The 9,410-nt window shown below is 40.1% G+C and overlaps 1 protein-coding gene across 4 annotated transcripts in view; it reads right to left on the minus strand.

The window, feature by feature from the left end:
- Positions 1–9,410, minus strand: part of erbin (erbb2 interacting protein) — a 52,673-nt gene that overhangs the window by 39,180 nt on the left and 4,083 nt on the right. For 3 of the 4 annotated variants that reach the window (XM_032538846.1, XM_032538843.1, XM_032538847.1), the window contains exon 2: positions 1,369–1,438. The exons of the other annotated variant lie outside the window; for it this stretch is intronic. The gene's annotated coding sequence lies outside the window, so the exon portion shown is untranslated. The remainder of the gene's footprint in view (positions 1–1,368; positions 1,439–9,410) is intronic. 4 annotated transcript variants of the gene reach the window in all.

Genomic DNA, 9,410 nt, shown 5'->3' on the forward strand with positions numbered 1-9,410 from the left:
TAACGTCATTTCCACTGATTTAATTGTTCTTGGATACATGGAGTTTGTTGCTAGTGCGCGTGACATGCAGCTCTGATCCACTTATCAAACAAACAAGCTGGCCCGCTAGTCGACCACAACCTGGAATTTAGAGGAAGCAACATGCAGTCATTGTCATACACTTTAGCCTGGATTGAAAGTACTACATGAATGATTTATTATTTACAAACACAGCTATTTATGTCATGTTTTAAAATTTTATTTTTCCATATTGCAATAGATATTGCAGGGGAAAAAATATGTCCGATTTTTTCCAATGTTGTGCAGGCCTAATGCATAAGGATGGTTAATTCAATAGATGTAGATACTGTCTATCACTAGACACAGCTGTTACACCAATTAATTCTCTTCAAGAACAACTGCTACTCACTTAGTATAAGGAACCCATTTATGAGAAACTAGTCTCTAGCACAAATTCCAAGTTTGATGCAACAGTGAGCGTTCACCCAAAAAAGTCCCTCTTCTGGGAGCACATTTCAATATATCTGGTATGAATTGAAATTATTTTTGCTGTAATGAGTGATGTAAGTGTTAATTTATGAAAAAGAAAAAAAATGATGGTAGAAAGAGACCAATATGTTGACCGTGATTAGTATCTTAGTATCAAACGTAGATTGATGCAAGATGCAGTGTCAAATTTACAGAAAACAGTGTGGCTATGAGTAATGGGGGAAAACCAAGTAGTCAATCAAGTAGATGTGTTGCACTTCAAAGCATAATCCTTAAGCTTTTAAAGCCAAACCTGTTCTTGTTAGTAGTACTAAAGGAAATTATGTAATTGGAGCCCTCCCCTATCATTAGGTCAGTACAGCAATGTCAGTCTCAATCATCGTCGTCCCACAAGAACTTGGATTGAAAAAAAAAAGTTCAGTCTATAAAAACAACAATAGTGGAGGGTTAAAGGTCATTTTAAAAGCCATTTTGTATCAGATATCCATCTTACTGGAACCCTGGAGCTTTAACGGCATGGTAGTCAATCATCAATGGGGCATGGTCTGAAATAACTATGACGCCAACATAGCCATTGTTGTACCTTTCCAAGATGAAAAAGGATGTGGATTGCACACAGAGCTAGTTTGGCAGGTGTATCATGACCCTTGGCCTACAGAGGAACAGGGTGGGGCACGTCTGTTGTTTCTTGTTGGAGATGGACTAATGTTTGAAGTCAATGCATCACTTCTGTGAGACCAAAAGTGTTCATACAGTAGTGTGTGATTCAAGAGACAGCAATTTAAATAAAAACATTTAAATAAAACAATAGATTTAGCCTTAGTCACCTAATAGCGAAACTTGGAAATTGCGCAAACATGAATGGGATGCCTTACATACCTTGTCATTTAGGACTCAAGCACCTGGATCCCAGTGGATGTCACCAACAGCAACAATTGGTCTACAGTGTCTAATGAAAAAGGACAAAGACAAAAATATAAAGCAAACATTACAAACACTAACAACACACTGGTTTATAAAAGAAAAATTCTTCAATAACAGAATATTTGTGGAAGTATCTTGCAATAACATATTAAAGCTAATACCAGTAGAATTTGAATAAACTTTGATAAACCCTTGCAATTTATTTGTGATACTGTTTTAAGGCATTGGTCCTTGCCCCCTTCCCTTCAGTGCGAAATCAGAAAGCTGTGGATTACATGGTAATCTATAACACTACACAACCATAATACTGCACATTGCCCATGGAAATTATAAACAGAATAGACAAAATGTTTGATTTGTCAGTAAATACTTCACAAACTACATACATATAGCTGTTAAATGGGGTAGTCATCTATTAAGTTTAGGATATCAAAATAGCAACGCTCCTTCTATGTGCTTAGTTAGTTCTGCCTGAGGACATACTGTAAGAAGCATGGGTAGAAACACATTATCAATTACTTCTTACCATAAGAAAGTGTCATTAATTGTCATACATGTTATGGTAAATTTACAATTTGACAACAATTGAAATCAGATAATGATCTCACCGTTTTCATTTTGCTACTAAAGACTGTAGTGCTACATCAATAGCGCAACATACATTGTTAATCAGCTAATTTTACGGAAATCTGTCAACTCTACGAAGGCAATCCTGCTTGTCTTTAAAAAAAAACAGGAATCTGAACAAGTCACAGCTTTGAAATGTGGCATATTCTTGGTTCTCAGGTCAGAGCACAACAACACAGAGTATTGTCCGTGTGTGTCTGGAAAAGCATTAGCTTTGCCTGCTGATCGGAGACAAACTGAGCCAGCTAAAAGATAGAATCATCTCGCCACTATCCTCATCGAGCACAATAGAGCTATAGTGCAGGAAAGATGGAGGGATAAAAACAGGCAAGAAAAAGAGGGGAAAGACTAAAGCCACAGAGACATTTTGACTTATTCATAGGATCTCCCAATCAGCTTCAATCACATTCGACTGCACTGACACCCATTCGTTTCTGCTCCACTTACTCTTGGGCGCCTTTATCCTCATCTCATCTATTTGGGATACTGAATCTTGACAAACAAAAGTTCCTTTTTGTCGCACACTAGAAAATAGCATGAGAAGCGTCAAAAAGGGGGTATTGGCACAGTGGGGGAGGAGGGCATTGCAGCTACACCAACAGCCTCATCTCCTTTTCAGCTACTTACCTTTCATTCAAATAGCCCCATTGCTAGTGCAGCCATACTGTGAAACCAAAGGAGCTGGGTGAAGGAAATTATCTGCACCTTGTTTACATGAGCTCTATCGATGAGGAAGTACTTTGTCCTGCATAGTGCATACAATCAGATATGGATGTGCTTCTACATCAGGAATTGTATGCTCATAATTTAATTAATCAAAAAAAGTGTAGCTGATTTCCATTCTGTATACATCACTCCAATGTGAATCTAGTATTTCTCTGTAAACTTGAATTCACTGGGGTTATGATTTCATCAGACGATTTAACTTACAATAAAGCTTATTTCTTTACATCTCATTGCAGTCTATCAAAGAAATTAAGTAATAGAGTTGCTTGTTTGTTTTGTTTGCTATGGTAATAATGTCACTATGGTCTATTACTTGGCTAAATAGGTATAAGTAATACGAGTCTCACTGTCCCATGTCCTGGCCAGTATGTTCCTTTACTCTAATAGACTAATAGATAGCAAAACAAAGTGAAAACTAAAAATGGCTTGTTCTCAGACTGTTACAGTCAAAAGGTGTGTTTGTTTAATGAGATCAGCACAAAAAGGATGTACTCTCAGATCAAGGTGGGAACCGATTGGAGTTGTAAGTTCTTCAGCGCTGGTGGTAAACAGATGTAAACACAGAGCCGTGGGGAGTCCTTCGCAGCAGCCTGGGTTTAAATCTGACCTGCGACCCTTTGCTGTGTGTCATCTTCTCTCTTTCCCTTTCCTGTCTGTCCACTGTCACTATCAAATAAAGGGAAGTCCCAAAAAATTATGCTAGATTCTATATTGTTTGAATTATACCGCCGGGCTTAGCTAACATTGAGCTGTTCACATTTTGGCCTAAAATACAGCTTGTGTTTTGGCGTGATTCCACCCAAAACACAATGACGGTAGTCTGACGAGTCCACATATGTGGTCAAATACACCAAATACACCGTAGGCCCCACTGAAGGGTCCTTTAACCCTCATGTTGTCCTCGGGTCAAATTTGACCCATTTTCAGTTTTGTTTGTTTTTCCACAAAAAATGGGCCTTCAAAATAAGAGCTGAAAATGTCAACATTAGAAACATCGAATAACTGGGAAAAACATCTAAAAAAGCACCCACGCAACCTTTTTTTTCATGGTTGACGGGAAGACAATGCAAGGGTTAAGAGAATGTATACTACATGTAAGCAGACGTATATTTTTGTGCCAGTGCAGCCACTGATTGTAATTAATAATAATTCATTACATTTATATAGTGCTTTATCGTAGACACTCAAAGCGCTTCAGGGGGAAGGACTACCGATGTGTAGCACCCACCTGGGTAATGCACTGACGCCTTACGGCGCCAGACAATCACCACACGCCCGCTTGGTAGAGAGGGAGGAGAATATATTTTTAGCGGTAGGGAAAACCGGAGCACCCAGAAAAAACCGACCAACGTTTCGAACCCAGTACCGTCTTGCTGCGAGAGCCACACTGCTAACCATTGGGCCACCGTGCTGCTAAATTGTGTGAAACAAGTAGCAACAACAAATCAGGATCTCCAAGAGCAACAACAATAACATTACGAATCCTCAGATCGTAACTAAGGCAATTTGCATAATTTTATGGGGGTATGTCAGCCTGGGAGACATGAATAGATTACCGTCCGTTTGTCTTTGAGGACAGACCGTGGTCCATGGAAAATGGAGCTGACGCAGTAATTTGAATATTGAGCAGGGAAAGATATCTGATCAAGAACACTTAACATATATGTGAGGTGCATGATGCATTGAGACCAGATTTGAGCTGCAATCCATCTAAACTGGATGTAGACGCAAACTAGTATAATACAAAATAAAAGGGTGGTGGGTCTGTCCAGAGCGATGCTCATCACTCCAAACGGAGGAAAATCAATCCTGTGCAACCTGACTCATGAAATTGGTTATTAACCGTTTTGTTAACTGTGACTTTTCCAATCCAGCCATGAAACATGGACAAGCAGTCCATTACATCCAACATACAGACCCAGATTAAATAAGGATAGAATTTTGTCTAAGATCAGTGTATGGATCTCCTTGGTGAATTACGTATTTACCGTGCCAAATGTAATAGGATTAGCTGGAACAAAGGATCCCAAATCTAACAAGAATCAATCAGAAAAATAATATAAACACAACAAAATACTGCTTAAAATCAATGACTGTATAAAATGGCTGAATGTTCTGCAGCAAATATGAATGCACATGAATATGGATGAACCCGGTTGCACTGAGCCCAATTACTGTACCAACCCATAGACAATTCTTTCTCAGTGCATTTTATTTAAACCTGTACAATTAAATTGGTGATAATATAATACAACTGAACTTGCCAACTGCAATTTGACAGAAGCCCAATTTCATAGCCAGAATTTGCCTCAACAGCAACATCAATTACGCAATCAAATACATAGCGTTGGTTAAAAATACTGCATCTATGTTCATAACCCTCCATTTACTTGACAATTATCCTTACAGTGGGGGTATCTGGAAAGGATGACCACACAGACACAGGGTATTGCACTTTTCTTTAGCATGATTTTTAGCACGTCTCGTTTATAAGGTAGGCCCATATAAAATCCACGCTGATGTTTCGCCGTTGTGCTGAGGTATTACTTGACTCTGTGCCCAAGCCAGCACAGAGTTAAGCTTCTCAGCCCGCTTATCATGTGTAGACAGCCTGAAGACAATGCATTGCCCAGTCTACAGCACATAAAATCAGTTATGCTACAGTATGAAGGCAGCTTCTAGCAGAGATATGACACAACTGTAGCTGCTATTACAACAGACTATTTCTTGCAGGGTTCACGTCTAAGATCTATTCTTTCCTCTTAGGTAACAAAACCCTTTCCAAATTCATCCATTACATAAATGTCTTAATTTCCTACCAGTCATTTATTTCACATTTTCCATGCGTTATGTAGAGCGGATTGGAGCTGTTACAGCATGCTCCTCTGATGTCTTAAGCAGCCAGTGGACACAAAACTGAAGAAGGATTTGGCTTTATGAACATATCTGCTGATAAACAGCAAGACTGAATAAGGGAAAGACAGATGTTCCCCTAACTGGGTCACAGAAGCAGGCAAATCATTAGTGAGAAACTGAATGCACAGATGTATGTTAAAACTGATAGAACAGCATGTGAAATAACATGTAAATTTACATTTCTCCACAAATAGTTTCAAAATACAGACTCACTAATCTTGTCATTGACCTGAATGAAAGGCCTGTATTGCACTTAATAGGCTATTCATTCAATATCGATATCTACTTTGTGTAGATAATGTACATTACCTGCTATGTGATAAGCTTTTATAGCCAGTGGGCAACAGACCAAGAAAGAAAATCCATAAACACCGGCTTGTATCTTTGACTGATTTATCATTATGAAAAACCAAGCGGTAGGTAAATATGATGCAGTCCCACAGACCTTTGCCAGATTGTGAATCAAAATCACCACTAGTGTGTTGACAAAATACATATAGGCTAAATATATACACTCTGAAAAGCAGAATTTTCTTAGAGAATCATTAGAAGGAAAATGATGAAATAAACACTTCAAAAACCGTAAAAAACAATTAGTCTCTTAAAGAGCAGACCAATTTGGTATAGAGAGCTGTGTCAGCGCTTTTTACACAGCATAAGCAAGGTCAATGGGACTGCATCATTGCTATGAATTATAAATATTAGCTTGCGACATCCCTAGTCTGAATTTAGCCTGCTCCAGATCAAGTTAGGTGTGCAGCTTTAGTTACCATGGTGATCTACCCTTGTGAATTACTGTAAGCAGCTCAGTAGAAACTTCGGATTTGCTCACAAATCCCAAGCAATCATCAGGGGGCACATGCACATCTATAAAACTTAGTGGGTCCAAAGTAACAAATATCTTTACAAAAAGGCAAAAAAATACCTGCACACTGCTAACTTGTTCCCACTTTTTCTTCCATTATTCCACATGACCCCGAAGATTTGACCATAAAATGTCTTCCTCAGGTGGCTGACTAATCCCATAACCTTGCTCTATCACATGACAAAAACTGTAGTAACTGCCTACAATCAAATGATTCATTGTTTTGCACTCTGCTGCAGGCTTTCACCTGCTTGAAGGAGTTGAACAAGCACTTCTTGGCAGCCAAACACTTATCACTGGCCTCTGCAGAGATTCAGAAGGATCATGGAAAAGCCATGGAAAGACTCACTACACAGACAAACTCCTACCCAAACCAGTCAGAGCACATGCATAAACATTGCATTTTACTAATAGCTTAAACAAAGGTATTGCACCAGTTCAAACACTAAAACTGTATGCAGAGGGGATCGCTGAACAGAAGTTGGCTAAAAATGTCAACACCATCTTTAACCTCTCTCTCGTAGCCAAACTGGAATAGATGTGACACTCAGCAGAAATGGAAGAGGCGAGCGGCGTCTTCCCCTCAGTTACTTGTAAAGCAATCTATGACTACATAGGTAAGAAATGTTCCATTTACATTTGTCTAACAAGGCACAGGACTTTATCTTTAGCATCCGCAATGAGGTGGTAACATTTCTATGGACTATTACACTGTTGTTTCTGGGGAATTTGAAATGGCAACTCCTGATGCTAAGAACAAAATCATGAATTATGTGGGTAGACCTCCAACTGACATAAGTTATGTTAAAATGGGGCTTACTTAAAGTGCCCATATTATGAAAATTGGGATTTGGGGTGTTATTTTGTGTCGCTGGTGCTTCCACGCGCATGCAAACTTCCATGCTATTTTAAGTGAGATCCGGGTTTCTGAATGTCCCCCACCTTCAGTCTCCGGGTGGACTTTCCACACCACTAGCCAAGATGAGGTGGCTAGCCGTAGCACCAGTGACGTGCAGTCAGGGTAGGCAGGGTAGGCAGTGCCTACCTTGCCAAAATTCAAGCATAAAAAGTATTAAATAAAGTATATAAACTGTATTGTATTTTACTGTTTTTTTGTGATTTATATGTGTTGTTTCCAATTATTTAGACGGTAGGATGACAAATGTAGCAGTACGCATAATCAATAGAAAAAAAGGCAGAATAAGCAGTGCCTTTACTGCCCATTCAAGCGATTAGGCAATGTTGCGCATGCGCACTTCGATGCTGTATTCTTTAACATGTACGTCAAAAGGCACAACTCTGCCGTGCCTTTGTACGTAAATGTGTTATGCCAGTAATCGTCTCCGTTAGATATCAAACATGAACCAATTAGAATCCAGATCTTACTGTCCCTTTGCGTAGCTGACGTCATTACACCAGCTACGTTGTAAGCGCAATCCCCGCGAAATTCAAAGTCAAAATGACAGCAGCGGTGTCCGCCGACATCACAGCGGTGAGGAACTTCTCTAAACTCGATTCTAATTCAAAAAAAGAACTAATAGCAAGATGGAGGTCTACGCCAGCCTTAGATGGACTACTGCAGCAAAAGGGACAAAAACTCGTTTCAAACTGACTGGTATGGAAGAAGAGATGTGGCTATGTGGCCATGCTAACAGTGAGCAGCGGGAACTCTACGGGGTCCTGGATCTGACCAACCCGCCCGCAGCTTTAACCAAGCAGGAAAAACCGTCAGCTCATATAATACCGGCAACTACAGCTTCGCACATCCTCCACCCTGAAACGGATCAAAACATCCAGTCGGAACCGGACCGGGCCAGCACGTCTTCCAGCCCTCGCCGAGTCAGAGACTCTGCAAACTAAAGCGCCGTAAAGACGAGTTTTACAACGCTGTGATCGACGCCTTCACGAGAAAGCGTCGGATGGATTTTATGTACAAATCCACCGATTGGTGAGTCAGAAACTATTCTGGGTTTAGTGTGATTGAACTAATGCTGCTAGCCATTTGCCTTCATATTCAGTTGAGCAGTGTGTGTTTTCATTGTTGCTGACTGGGACTGACAAACATAATTGGCCGCTGTGCAATAATTAGAACAAAGGTGGTTTCATAACTTGCATTCTGATGCTGGACATTAACGTGTGTGTGTGTGTGTGTGTGTGTGTGTGTGTGTGTGTGTGTGTGTGTGTGTGTGTGGTGTGTGGGTGTGTGTGTGTGTGTGTGTGTGTGTGTGTGTGTGTGTGTGTGTGTGTGTGTGAGTGAGTGAGAGAAAATATGTCACCCAGAGTATTTGTCTGAAATTTAACACACTGTCATTGCGGTCTTCAATCAGATGGTTTTAGAAGTCCTAAGGTCAGGTGTAAACGGTGGGGGGGTCAGGCTTTTGCGGTTGCTCCCCCGAGACTCTGGAACAAGTACCCCCCGATATTCGCACTGTTACAGATGTGGCTCTTTTTAGGTCCAAACTCAAGACATCTGTTGAATCAGGTTTTAATCCGTAGCTGTGGTGGGACAGTTTTTCTTTGTTTCTTTGAGACCTTTCTGATTTTACTGTTCGCTATGTTCACTCTTTCTATTGGATACGTCATTATATCTATTCTGTAAGCACCGTAGCCTGCTGGTTGCTGTAAAGTGTATATAATTATATTAGATTGATTTGATTGATAGATAATTGGAAAGTCTTGCTATCGACCGCGCGTGTGTGCGCTGTGCGTAACCTTTTGATTATTAGCCTAAACAATAAATTAGGTAATCTGGCTTTCATAACTCAGTGCCTACCCTCTTACTGACATCACCGCACGTCACTGCGTAGCACGCTAGTTTGTTCTTAATGGCAAAACACTGCTACAACACACACTAGTTCACCAT

The sequence above is a fragment of the Etheostoma spectabile genome, chromosome 16 (assembly GCF_008692095.1).
Source record: "Etheostoma spectabile isolate EspeVRDwgs_2016 chromosome 16, UIUC_Espe_1.0, whole genome shotgun sequence".
Taxonomy (NCBI): Eukaryota; Metazoa; Chordata; class Actinopteri; order Perciformes; family Percidae; genus Etheostoma; species Etheostoma spectabile.